This window comes from Hyla sarda, unplaced genomic scaffold (genome assembly GCF_029499605.1).
Source record: "Hyla sarda isolate aHylSar1 unplaced genomic scaffold, aHylSar1.hap1 scaffold_1378, whole genome shotgun sequence".
Lineage (NCBI taxonomy): Eukaryota > Metazoa > Chordata > Amphibia > Anura > Hylidae > Hyla > Hyla sarda.
This window is the reverse complement of record NW_026608007.1, coordinates 81,234-95,238: the sequence shown is the minus strand read 5'-3', so window position 1 is coordinate 95,238 and position 14,005 is coordinate 81,234. Positions and strand designations below refer to the sequence as shown.

The following is a 14,005-nucleotide window of genomic DNA, read 5'->3' as shown; positions in this document are numbered from 1 at the left end:
CAACATGGACTGACATTCTGGCCTACTTTCAGCCGATGCGACTTGTCTGTCGCTGAACAGTCGCTTTTTATGTATTCAGCACCTATGTATAATGTTGTAAAAATGCTCTAGAAGCTAAAGTCGCAGAAATGTCACACATATTTGGCCTGCAACTTTCTGTGCGACAAATTCAGACAGGAAAAATCAGTATAAATCCTTAGAAAATTATCCCCCAGTGTCTCCATCTGCTGGCGGTATTGAATAAGCATTGCTGCACTGATGGGGTATGCATTAGACGAAAAAAAAGAAGAAAAAGAAGAATAATACGCCCAGAAAAGAGGCGAAAAGGAGAAAAACGTAAAAAAACGTGAAAAAAAAGTAAGAGGAAGAGAAGGGAAAAAAAGGTGGAAATGGGTTTAAAAGTGATTTCGGCGGAGAAATATATATATATATATATATATATATATATATATATATATATATGCGCACACACACACATAGATATAAACGTATTCTCCGTTGAGATATTGCAGCCGCTGCTGTGTCCAGGCCCAGGAGCCTTAGCACTGTGCTGTGATGTCACTCAATACCACTGACATCACTAGGTGTAAACAACATCTCTCCTTTGCTGTGTATGTGACTATGGAGCTGTTTGGTGATGTCGTCTATTACGGCCTTCATAGAAGCAACAGGAGATTGTTGCATCCATCTTGAACCCTCAGAACTACAGTGCTATGATGTCACTCACTTCCACAGGCCTTGCAGAGTGTAAACAACAACAACCCAGCTTTGTTGTGTATGTAACCATAGGGATTGTGATGTCACCTAGAACCTTCACAGCAGCGACAGCTTTATGAGGAGCATCAGCACTGCTCTGCCTGAGCAGAACCATCACCGCCATAGGTTGTCAAATAACCCGGATTTAACCCACACAGGTAAGTCCAATGGGGTGCAGGCATGTCCTCTATGCTTACAGCTTCCCGTGGGTGTTGGTTTGATACTGTTTGGGGACAGCCAAGGAGGCATCTGCAGGCAACAAAGGTAGGTGTGTGCTTGTGTGTGTGTTTCCTATGCAGATCCTAAGCCCAGTGTCACATGCAAGTAGGAGGAGTAAGAAGGGTTCCTGGCAAATCCGGGTTATGGATTGCATTTAAAAAGGCCCCGTGGGAGTGCAATGGGCCCCTGTCTTGCTGCTTAGCAATAATGGTATGGGTTTAGGTTCTGCTGTGTGTACTGGTGGTTGACTGCCCCCCAGCCCAGAGTGTGCATGGAAAATTGTCTGGCAGCCTCCCTGACAGCAAGCAGTGATAGTGCCCATGAAGGGGACCTTGTTGGGCCCGCCCCTTTCACGGTTATCGCTTCTCGGCCTTTTGGCTAAGATCAAGTGCAGTTTGCTCTGGTCTGGCCAGAGGGTGCGATCTCTGGGTTTACCCAGTTTGCCGGAGGAAGATTTTTTTCACTGTGGTCCTGTACCGACAGATTATCATCTGGAAGAATGGCTGGAGTAAAGAATACTATCCGCATGGAGGTGGATCCTGCAAGTTCCAAGAACAACATGGTTTATCTGGTGAGAGACATCATTATGGAGAAGATTGGAGTGGACAAGGCTGAAATCTTCAGTGTTAATGAGTCTCCCCGCAGGGGCTCCTATGAGGTAACCTTTGTGGATGAGGGCAGGTGTTTGCATGTGTATGAATACTTAAGGAATCTCAGCAATGAGCCCTTGCTGGTTGGGGTGAAGATTACTCCACTGTTTGGTCTGCAGGAAAAAACTGTGATAGTGCATGTGCATAATCCTTACACAGATGTGGAAATTATTAAGAACTTTTTGCACAAGTACTGTGACTATGTGAAGGGTGGAGAGAAACAGACGAATGTACTGGGGATTTTTAACTGCAATTATAAGTTTGTGGTTAAATTAAAAGTAGACCCTACTTGTGTTGGGGGTTTTAAACACCCCCCTGCCAGTTTTTCCATTGCAGGTTATAGGGGGTACCTGTCCTATGCTGGTCAGCCTTCCTACTGCAGGAATTGTTTTTCCTTTGGACATTTAAAGGAGAACTGTGTGCAAGGACAAATGTGCAGGAACTGTAATACTGCTGGCCACCATGCTGGAAGTTGTCCTAAAGCCAGGAAATGTGACTTATGTCGGGAGGAAGGTCATGTTTATAAGGACTGCCCTGGGGTGAGAAGTCCTTTATTCAGTAGTGTGGTGAGAGAGGGGGAAATAGTGAGGAGATTGGCCCCTCTGAAGACCATTGCAGCTCCTCAGAAGCCCCCTGATGTTCAGGCTGCAGTCTCTGATGCCTTCAGACAGTTGGAGGAAGTTATTGAGGGAGTGCAGAGTCCTAGTCACTCTGTGGAGTCTGTTCACCCCTCTGACCCTGTTCACATTGAGCCATTTCCATCCTCAGGTGAGACTGATTTGTGTAACAGGGAGGGTGGTGGGAAACATAATGCAGAGGATGAAAATTATGATGGCTTTCAACTGGTGCATGGAGGGAAGTCTGCCAAGAAAAGAAGAGGTGAGAAGGGTGCGGACTCGCGCCCGGAAACCAGCAACTTTTATGAAGTCCTGGAGACGGATGTTATGGAGGCTACTGAGAGTGGTGAATAACTATGCTGGGACTTGATTTGCTAGTTAGTAGCAGGTGGCTGATGCACCTGTGTAGCTCATGCAGGGTTAAACCTTGTTCTTTGTAGCTTTAGGCTATGGGTTTTGTTGTATGTTCTCAAAATGTGAGAGTGTTTAAAAATAAGGCTAGGAGAGCTGCTATTTTAAGTTTTTTAGCTCAGGAAAATGCTGCAATTTTTTGTTTGCAGGAGTGTGGTATTGATCTCACCATAAGTCAGGATGAATGGGTGTATGGTCGGTGTGTGTGGTCTGGGAGTGTTTTGAATAAGAATGATGGTGTGGGGATCTTGATTAAATCACCTGACATTGCTGTGGAAAGCTATGTGGTAATTGAACCTGGCAGGTGTATTTCTGCTGTATTAAGTTATAAAAATGTGAAATTTCGTTTGATTAATGTTTATGCTCCTGCATATAAAAATGAAAGAAAAAATTTGTTTGATAAGTTAAAGTTTTATGTTCAGGGCAAGATGCCTGTTATTTTAGTTGGAGATATGAATGTTGATTTAACAAAAAAAGCTTTTGATGTATCTGGTAGAAAATTATTTGAGTTAGTCTCTGATTTTAGGTTAAGGGATATCCAAGAGTTATGTAATATTAATCCTAATTTATGTACATATCATGCAGATAGAGGTAATTTTCACTCTAAGTTAGATTATTGTTTTTTGTCTGAGAGTTTGAATGCTTTAAGTTACAGACAGAGGTCTGTTTGTTATTCGGACCATGATTCCTTGCTGTGTGAGATTGATGTGGGTCAGAGTGCTGTGTATGGGAGAGGTTTGTGGAAAATGAATATTAAACATTTAGATAGTGTGGATGTGAGAGATCAGTATGAATGTATGTATAAGAAGTGGTGTGGAAAGAAAGGTGAGTTTGATAACATTATTTTGTGGTGGGAATGGGTTAAAAAGAAAACAAAGTCCTTTTTTAAGTCCTTTGGATACAAAGTCGCTGCTCTTAAGAGGGAGCAATATGTGAAGTTGAATGCGCGTTTGTCCTATTTGTGTAGGTTGAGAGATTGTGGAGTGGATGTTCAGGATGATATTGTGAGCACTAAGAGGGAGATTAATAATTTTGTGTTGGAAAAGGGTAGGAGTATCATGTATAGGGCCAAGTTAGATAAATTGGAACATGATGAGAAATGTTCACGTTATTTTTTCAAAAAAGTTTTTTCTAAAAAACCTGTTATTGATATGATTGTGAGAGAGGATGGTAGGGAAGTGACTGGTGATGGTGTGAGTGAGGAAATTGCATGCTTTTATGAGGAGCTGTATGGAGAGAAGTGGAGAGATGAGAATTTGGAGAGTGAGGTATTGAGTGTGTTGGATGGGAAGCTTGGAGAAGCTGAGCAGGCTTTTGTTATGCGTAAGATTTCAAGTGAAGAAGTATGGGATGTAGTGCAGAAAATGTCAGCGAATAAGACTCCAGGGGAAGATGGTTTGCCTGTGGAATTTTATCGTTTTTTGTGGAATGTGGTGGGTAAGGATGTTGTTGCAGTGTGTCAGTTTATGTGGGAGAATATGGAAATTGCGGAGAGTATGCGTGGTGGTGTGGTAGTATTAATTCCAAAAAAAGGGAATTTCAAAAATTTAAAGAATTGGCGTCCAATTACGTTACTTAACTGCGATTATAAGATCTATGCAAAAATTATTGCTAATCGAATGAGGGATGTTGTTGAATGTGTGGTTGGTTATGATCAGTTTTGTGCTGTGCCTGGACGTCGTATACATGAGAGTTTGTGTCTGTTGAGAGATTGTTTGTGGGATTGTAAGAGTAGAAAACAAAATGCTTATTTGTTGTCACTTGATTTTGAAAAGGCGTATGATAGGTTGTCTCATAATTTTTTGTTCAGGGTATTGTTGCGAATGGGGTTTCCGAGTGATTTTGTGTGGAGAGTTAGGAGTTTGTATGATAGAATATATAGTAGGATGCTCGTTAATGGATGTGTGGGGAGAAGAGTGAATGTTTTTTCAGGAGTAAGGCAGGGGTGCCCGCTCTCGCCAGTAGCGTTTATATGCGCGATTGAGCCTCTGTTATGTCTGATTAAGAGGGATAAGATAGTGAGAGGTGTTCATATTCCTGGTAGCAATGGTAGGGAATTTAAAGTGAATGCTTATATGGATGATGTATGTGTCCTGTGTGATTCTGAGTGTGCTGTGAGGAGAGTGAGGCTTTTGGTTTCAATTTTCTGTGGTGCGTCTGCTTTTAAAGTGAATTGGTTAAAGAGCGAATGTAAATGCTTTGGTGAAGGTGGGTTAAGTAGTGATGTTGGGGTGAATGTAGTGGAGGGGGCTATTAAAGTATTGGGGATTAAGTTTAGTAAGGACTTGGATGGAAAGGAGAGTTGGGATGATGCAAAAAAGAAGGTAGAGATGCGTTTGAATTTTTGGAGTATGAGAAGTCTTTCTTTTATTGGAAAAATTGTGGTTATTAAAAGTGTTGTTTTACCAATTTTTCTGTATGTTGCTATGATTTTTCCTCCGCAGTATATGTGTTTAAGGAGTCTGAATCGGGTTTTGTTTGTCTTTTTCTGGGGGTCTAAAGTAGAAAGATTAAGGAGAGAAGTGGTGATTAAAAATTGGCGGAAGGGTGGGATGAGTTTTCCAAATCTGGAGGTTTATTTTGGAGTGAATATTTTAGTTTTCATACTGGTCATTATTGAAGGAGATAAGAAGATGTCTTGTATGACTAAGTTTCTTGCTGGAAGACTGTTTGTTAGGCTGAAGTGGTGTAAGAGGGATCTGAGTAGGCCTGTTGCTTTTGAGGTTCCTAAGTGGTATGAGTGGGTTGTGAGGTTTTTGGAGAAATTTGAGTTGATAGAAGAAGAGATGAGTGTGTTGAAGAATAAACGTTTGGTGATGAGAATGATTGAGAGTAAAGAGGTTGTATGTAATATTAATTCTGTGAGGGGAGCGGATGTGGAGAAAGTTTGGAAGAAAGTAAGGATGGATGGTATGTCTAATAAGCAAAAGGAGATTGTGTGGCAAAGTCTACATGGTGTGTTGCCTGTGAGAGAGTTTCAGAAAGCAAGGGGTTTGGTGAGATGTGATGTGTGTCCTAGAGTGGGTTGTAATGGTTTTGAAAGTGTTATTCATCTCTTTTGGAATTGTAAGTATGCTCGTGAGGTTGTTAGAAGGCTTGGTCCTTTATGCAAGGAATTGACAGGTATGGAGTTTTTGTCTTTTGAGATGATGATGTTTGGGCTTTGTGTAAGTGGAGGTCAGAATGTAAGAGTGTTGTGGTTATTGTTGTCGTGTATTAAGGAAGTCTTGTGGGATGTGAGGAATGTTTATGTGTTTTTGAGGAAAGAAGTGAGTGTTAATAATAGTGTGCGAATGGTGTTAGGCAAACTGTATTTGTGTTATTTGTGGGATTCTAAGAGGGGTGGGATTGATGCGGAAGGCATTTGGAAATCGAAAAAATGGATTCATCTTGTTGATTTATCTTGATTGTTTTTTTTTGTCTGTTTGATTGATAAATAAAGTTTCCCAATGATGAGAGGGTTGTGTGTTACAGAAAGTTTGTAATGCCAGTTTGAAAGTATTGCTTGGAGTACTTTCATCCCCTACCTGAGGGATTTAAAAAAAAAAAAAAAAAAAATCTGTTCTTATCAGTTTAATATCTGATACGTCCCCTATCTGGGGACCATATATTAAATGGATTTTTGAGAACGGGGGCCGATTTCGAAGCTTGCTTCCGTCGCCCTATGCATTGACCCGATATGGCAGTATCTTCGGGTACAGTGCACCACCCCCTTACAGGGTTAAAAAGAAAGATTCCTACTTTCATTGCTACCTGCTTGCTGGCTAGCCAGCTAGCCAGCCCTGTGGGCCTTGCTGCTGCTGCAGCCAAAAAACAAAAGGTGGTGCTGCTGCTGCTTCTGCTGCTTCTGCTTCTGCTTGTGTCTGGCCCCTGTTGGAGCGTCCAGGCACAGGACTTCTGCTGCTGCTGACTAAATGGCCTCCTTAATTGGATCATTTGAGTAGCCAGCACACCTGTGCAGGTAGGGCATGACATGATAGGCAGCTGCCTTGATAGCGGGTGGGTGCTGAATGTTCCTAATTGACAAAATAAGATTAATGCTTATGAAGAAATATAAAATCTCATCCCTTCCCCAATATCGCGCCACACCCCTACCCCTTAATTCCCTGGTTGAACGTGATGGACATATGTCTTTTTTCGACCGTACTAACTATGTAACTATGTAACATAACATGGGGGGGGGGGGGTTGGGGTCTCCTGGCTGTTCACACAGGTGTGTCATTGCTGTACATTGACCATGCATTGCTTCTGTGGTATTGCAAAGGCAAAGACAAATGCTTCCAGCCATCCATTGCACTAATGGATTGGTCATCAGCTGGCTGTCTATGTCCCGCATCAATATAGACCAAAGTACAGAGGGTTAGGCTATGCTATTGTGCACCTACCTGATGCATCAGAAGGTGCGAGGCCCTTGCTAAATTCTGTGCACAGACTTTGAGATCTATGCTTTAGACTGTATCTAAACCTGCTCCAACATGGACTGACATTCTGGCCTACTTTCAGCCGATGCGACTTGTCTGTCGCTGAACAGTCGCTTTTTATGTATTCAGCACCTATGTATAATGTTGTAAAAATGCTCTAGAAGCTAAAGTCGCAGAAATGTCACACATATTTGGCCTGCAACTTTCTGTGCGACAAATTCAGACAGGAAAAATCAGTATAAATCCTTAGAAAATTATCCCCCAGTGTCTCCATCTGCTGGCGGTATTGAATAAGCATTGCTGCACTGATGGGGTATGCATTAGACGAAAAAAAAGAAGAAAAAGAAGAATAATACGCCCAGAAAAGAGGCGAAAAGGAGAAAAACGTAAAAAAACGTGAAAAAAAAGTAAGAGGAAGAGAAGGGAAAAAAAGGTGGAAATGGGTTTAAAAGTGATTTCGGCGGAGAAATATATATATATATATATATATATATATATATATATATATATATATGCGCACACACACACATAGATATAAACGTATTCTCCGTTGAGATATTGCAGCCGCTGCTGTGTCCAGGCCCAGGAGCCTTAGCACTGTGCTGTGATGTCACTCAATACCACTGACATCACTAGGTGTAAACAACATCTCTCCTTTGCTGTGTATGTGACTATGGAGCTGTTTGGTGATGTCGTCTATTACGGCCTTCATAGAAGCAACAGGAGATTGTTGCATCCATCTTGAACCCTCAGAACTACAGTGCTATGATGTCACTCACTTCCACAGGCCTTGCAGAGTGTAAACAACAACAACCCAGCTTTGTTGTGTATGTAACCATAGGGATTTGTGATGTCACCTAGAACCTTCACAGCAGCGACAGCTTTATGAGGAGCATCAGCACTGCTCTGCCTGAGCAGAACCATCACCGCCATAGGTTGTCAAATAACCCGGATTTAACCCACACAGGTAAGTCCAATGGGGTGCAGGCATGTCCTCTATGCTTACAGCTTCCCGTGGGTGTTGGTTTGATACCGTTTGGGGACAGCCAAGGAGGCATCTGCAGGCAACAAAGGTAGGTGTGTGCTTGTGTGTGTGTTTCCTATGCAGATCCTAAGCCCAGTGTCACATGCAAGTAGGAGGAGTAAGAAGGGTTCCTGGCAAATCCGGGTTATGGATTGCATTTAAAAAGGCCCCGTGGGAGTGCAATGGGCCCCTGTCTTGCTGCTTAGCAATAATGTTATGGGTTTAGGTTCTGCTGTGTGTACTGGTGGTTGACTGCCCCCCAGCCCAGAGTGTGCATGGAAAATTGTCTGGCAGCCTCCCTGACAGCAAGCAGTGATAGTGCCCATGAAGGGGACCTTGTTGGGCCCGCCCCTTTCACGGTTATCGCTTCTCGGCCTTTTGGCTAAGATCAAGTGTAGTATCTGTTCTTATCAGTTTAATATCTGATACGTCCCCTATCTGGGGACCATATATTAAATGGATTTTTGAGAACGGGGGCCGATTTCGAAGCTTGCTTCCGTCGCCCTATGCATTGACCCGATATGGCAGTATCTTCGGGTACAGTGCACCACCCCCTTACAGGGTTAAAAAGAAAGATTCCTACTTTCATTGCTACCTGCTTGCTGGCTAGCCAGCTAGCCAGCCCTGTGGGCCTTGCTGCTGCTGCAGCCAAAAAACAAAAGGTGGTGCTGCTGCTGCTTCTGCTGCTTCTGCTTCTGCTTGTGTCTGGCCCCTGTTGGAGCGTCCAGGCACAGGACTTCTGCTGCTGCTGACTAAATGGCCTCCTTAATTGGATCATTTGAGTAGCCAGCACACCTGTGCAGGTAGGGCATGACATGATAGGCAGCTGCCTTGATAGCGGGTGGGTGCTGAATGTTCCTAATTGACAAAATAAGATTAATGCTTATGAAGAAATATAAAATCTCATCCCTTCCCCAATATCGCGCCACACCCCTACCCCTTAATTCCCTGGTTGAACGTGATGAACATATGTCTTTTTTCGACCGTACTAACTATGTAACTATGTAACATAACATGGGGGGGGGGGGGGGGGTCTCCTGGCTGTTCACACAGGTGTGTCATTGCTGTACATTGACCATGCATTGCTTCTGTGGTATTGCAAAGGCAAAGACAAATGCTTCCAGCCATCCATTGCACTAATGGATTGGTCATCAGCTGGCTGTCTATGTCCCGCATCAATATAGACCAAAGTACAGAGGGTTAGGCTATGCTATTGTGCACCTACCTGATGCATCAGAAGGTGCGAGGCCCTTGCTAAATTCTGTGCACAGACTTTGAGATCTATGCTTTAGACTGTATCTAAACCTGCTCCAACATGGACTGACATTCTGGCCTACTTTCAGCCGATGCGACTTGTCTGTCGCTGAACAGTCGCTTTTTATGTATTCAGCACCTATGTATAATGTTGTAAAAATGCTCTAGAAGCTAAAGTCGCAGAAATGTCACACATATTTGGCCTGCAACTTTCTGTGCGACAAATTCAGACAGGAAAAATCAGTATAAATCCTTAGAAAATTATCCCCCAGTGTCTCCATCTGCTGGCGGTATTGAATAAGCATTGCTGCACTGATGGGGTATGCATTAGACGAAAAAAAAGAAGAAAAAGAAGAATAATACGCCCAGAAAAGAGGCGAAAAGGAGAAAAACGTAAAAAAACGTGAAAAAAAAGTAAGAGGAAGAGAAGGGAAAAAAAGGTGGAAATGGGTTTAAAAGTGATTTCGGCGGAGAAATATATATATATATATATATATATATATATATATATATATATGCGCACACACACACATAGATATAAACGTATTCTCCGTTGAGATATTGCAGCCGCTGCTGTGTCCAGGCCCAGGAGCCTTAGCACTGTGCTGTGATGTCACTCAATACCACTGACATCACTAGGTGTAAACAACATCTCTCCTTTGCTGTGTATGTGACTATGGAGCTGTTTGGTGATGTCGTCTATTACGGCCTTCATAGAAGCAACAGGAGATTGTTGCATCCATCTTGAACCCTCAGAACTACAGTGCTATGATGTCACTCACTTCCACAGGCCTTGCAGAGTGTAAACAACAACAACCCAGCTTTGTTGTGTATGTAACCAAAGGGATTTGTGATGTCACCTAGAACCTTCACAGCAGCGACAGCTTTATGAGGAGCATCAGCACTGCTCTGCCTGAGCAGAACCATCACCGCCATAGGTTGTCAAATAACCCGGATTTAACCCACACAGGTAAGTCCAATGGGGTGCAGGCATGTCCTCTATGCTTACAGCTTCCCGTGGGTGTTGGTTTGATACCGTTTGGGGACAGCCAAGGAGGCATCTGCAGGCAACAAAGGTAGGTGTGTGCTTGTGTGTGTGTTTCCTATGCAGATCCTAAGCCCAGTGTCACATGCAAGTAGGAGGAGTAAGAAGGGTTCCTGGCAAATCCGGGTTATGGATTGCATTTAAAAAGGCCCCGTGGGAGTGCAATGGGCCCCTGTCTTGCTGCTTAGCAATAATGGTATGGGTTTAGGTTCTGCTGTGTGTACTGGTGGTTGACTGCCCCCCAGCCCAGAGTGTGCATGGAAAATTGTCTGGCAGCCTCCCTGACAGCAAGCAGTGATAGTGCCCATGAAGGGGACCTTGTTGGGCCCGCCCCTTTCACGGTTATCGCTTCTCGGCCTTTTGGCTAAGATCAAGTGTAGTATCTGTTCTTATCAGTTTAATATCTGATACGTCCCCTATCTGGGGACCATATATTAAATGGATTTTTGAGAACGGGGGCCGATTTCGAAGCTTGCTTCCGTCGCCCTATGCATTGACCCGATATGGCAGTATCTTCGGGTACAGTGCACCACCCCCTTACAGGGTTAAAAAGAAAGATTCCTACTTTCATTGCTACCTGCTTGCTGGCTAGCCAGCTAGCCAGCCCTGTGGGCCTTGCTGCTGCTGCAGCCAAAAAACAAAAGGTGGTGCTGCTGCTGCTTCTGCTGCTTCTGCTTCTGCTTGTGTCTGGCCCCTGTTGGAGCGTCCAGGCACAGGACTTCTGCTGCTGCTGACTAAATGGCCTCCTTAATTGGATCATTTGAGTAGCCAGCACACCTGTGCAGGTAGGGCATGACATGATAGGCAGCTGCCTTGATAGCGGGTGGGTGCTGAATGTTCCTAATTGACAATGACAAAATAAGATTAATGCTTATGAAGAAATATAAAATCTCATCCCTTCCCCAATATCGCGCCACACCCCTACCCCTTAATTCCCTGGTTGAACGTGATGGACATATGTCTTTTTTCGACCGTACTAACTATGTAACTATGTAACATAACATGGGGGGGGTCTCCTGGCTGTTCACACAGGTGTGTCATTGCTGTACATTGACCATGCATTGCTTCTGTGGTATTGCAAAGGCAAAGACAAATGCTTCCAGCCATCCATTGCACTAATGGATTGGTCATCAGCTGGCTGTCTATGTCCCGCATCAATATAGACCAAAGTACAGAGGGTTAGGCTATGCTATTGTGCACCTACCTGATGCATCAGAAGGTGCGAGGCCCTTGCTAAATTCTGTGCACAGACTTTGAGATCTATGCTTTAGACTGTATCTAAACCTGCTCCAACATGGACTGACATTCTGGCCTACTTTCAGCCGATGCGACTTGTCTGTCGCTGAACAGTCGCTTTTTATGTATTCAGCACCTATGTATAATGTTGTAAAAATGCTCTAGAAGCTAAAGTCGCAGAAATGTCACACATATTTGGCCTGCAACTTTCTGTGCGACAAATTCAGACAGGAAAAATCAGTATAAATCCTTAGAAAATTATCCCCCAGTGTCTCCATCTGCTGGCGGTATTGAATAAGCATTGCTGCACTGATGGGGTATGCATTAGACGAAAAAAAAGAAGAAAAAGAAGAATAATACGCCCAGAAAAGAGGCGAAAAGGAGAAAAACGTAAAAAAACGTGAAAAAAAAGTAAGAGGAAGAGAAGGGAAAAAAAGGTGGAAATGGGTTTAAAAGTGATTTCGGCGGAGAAATATATATATATATATATATATATATATATATATATATATGCGCACACACACACATAGATATAAACGTATTCTCCGTTGAGATATTGCAGCCGCTGCTGTGTCCAGGCCCAGGAGCCTTAGCACTGTGCTGTGATGTCACTCAATACCACTGACATCACTAGGTGTAAACAACATCTCTCCTTTGCTGTGTATGTGACTATGGAGCTGTTTGGTGATGTCGTCTATTACGGCCTTCATAGAAGCAACAGGAGATTGTTGCATCCATCTAGAACCCTCAGAACTACAGTGCTATGATGTCACTCACTTCCACAGGCCTTGCAGAGTGTAAACAACAACAACCCAGCTTTGTTGTGTATGTAACCAAAGGGATTTGTGATGTCACCTAGAACCTTCACAGCAGCGACAGCTTTATGAGGAGCATCAGCACTGCTCTGCCTGAGCAGAACCATCACCGCCATAGGTTGTCAAATAACCCGGATTTAACCCACACAGGTAAGTCCAATGGGGTGCAGGCATGTCCTCTATGCTTACAGCTTCCCGTGGGTGTTGGTTTGATACCGTTTGGGGACAGCCAAGGAGGCATCTGCAGGCAACAAAGGTAGGTGTGTGCTTGTGTGTGTGTTTCCTATGCAGATCCTAAGCCCAGTGTCACATGCAAGTAGGAGGAGTAAGAAGGGTTCCTGGCAAATCCGGGTTATGGATTGCATTTAAAAAGGCCCCGTGGGAGTGCAATGGGCCCCTGTCTTGCTGCTTAGCAATAATGGTATGGGTTTAGGTTCTGCTGTGTGTACTGGTGGTTGACTGCCCCCAGCCCAGAGTGTGCATGGAAAATTGTCTGGCAGCCTCCCTGACAGCAAGCAGTGATAGTGCCCATGAAGGGGACCTTGTTGGGCCCGCCCCTTTCACGGTTATCGCTTCTCGGCCTTTTGGCTAAGATCAAGTGTAGTATCTGTTCTTATCAGTTTAATATCTGATACGTCCCCTATCTGGGGACCATATATTAAATGGATTTTTGAGAACGGGGGCCGATTTCGAAGCTTGCTTCCGTCGCCCTATGCATTGACCCGATATGGCAGTATCTTCGGGTACAGTGCACCACCCCCTTACAGGGTTAAAAAGAAAGATTCCTACTTTCATTGCTACCTGCTTGCTGGCTAGCCAGCTAGCCAGCCCTGTGGGCCTTGCTGCTGCTGCAGCCAAAAAACAAAAGGTGGTGCTGCTGCTGCTTCTGCTGCTTCTGCTTCTGCTTGTGTCTGGCCCCTGTTGGAGCGTCCAGGCACAGGACTTCTGCTGCTGCTGACTAAATGGCCTCCTTAATTGGATCATTTGAGTAGCCAGCACACCTGTGCAGGTAGGGCATGACATGATAGGCAGCTGCCTTGATAGCGGGTGGGTGCTGAATGTTCCTAATTGACAAAATAAGATTAATGCTTATGAAGAAATATAAAATCTCATCCCTTCCCCAATATCGCGCCACACCCCTACCCCTTAATTCCCTGGTTGAACGTGATGGACATATGTCTTTTTTCGACCGTACTAACTATGTAACTATGTAACATAACATGGGGGGGGGGGGTGGGGTCTCCTGGCTGTTCACACAGGTGTGTCATTGCTGTACATTGACCATGCATTGCTTCTGTGGTATTGCAAAGGCAAAGACAAATGCTTCCAGCCATCCATTGCACTAATGGATTGGTCATCAGCTGGCTGTCTATGTCCCGCATCAATATAGACCAAAGTACAGAGGGTTAGGCTATGCTATTGTGCACCTACCTGATGCATCAGAAGGTGCGAGGCCCTTGCTAAATTCTGTGCACAGACTTTGAGATCTATGCTTTAGACTGTATCTAAACCTGCTCCAACATGGACTGACATTCTGGCCTACTTTCAGCCGATGCG

At 44.1% G+C, this 14,005-nt stretch overlaps 4 non-coding genes across 4 annotated transcripts; all 4 read left to right on the top strand.

Annotated features, from left to right (window-relative positions):
* Positions 1–6,171: 6,171 nt before the first annotated feature.
* LOC130306545 (U2 spliceosomal RNA) lies at positions 6,172–6,364 on the top strand. Its single transcript, XR_008855883.1, has one exon. It is a non-coding gene; the product is annotated as a U2 spliceosomal RNA (small nuclear RNA).
* Positions 6,365–8,460: 2,096 nt separating this feature from the next.
* On the top strand, positions 8,461–8,651 carry LOC130306542 (U2 spliceosomal RNA). Its single transcript, XR_008855880.1, has one exon. It is a non-coding gene; the product is annotated as a U2 spliceosomal RNA (small nuclear RNA).
* A 2,090-nt stretch (positions 8,652–10,741) lies between these two features.
* On the top strand, positions 10,742–10,932 carry LOC130306541 (U2 spliceosomal RNA). The gene has a single exon (XR_008855879.1). It is a non-coding gene; the product is annotated as a U2 spliceosomal RNA (small nuclear RNA).
* A 2,084-nt stretch (positions 10,933–13,016) lies between these two features.
* LOC130306540 (U2 spliceosomal RNA) lies at positions 13,017–13,207 on the top strand. Its single transcript, XR_008855878.1, has one exon. It is a non-coding gene; the product is annotated as a U2 spliceosomal RNA (small nuclear RNA).
* Positions 13,208–14,005: the final 798 nt, after the last annotated feature.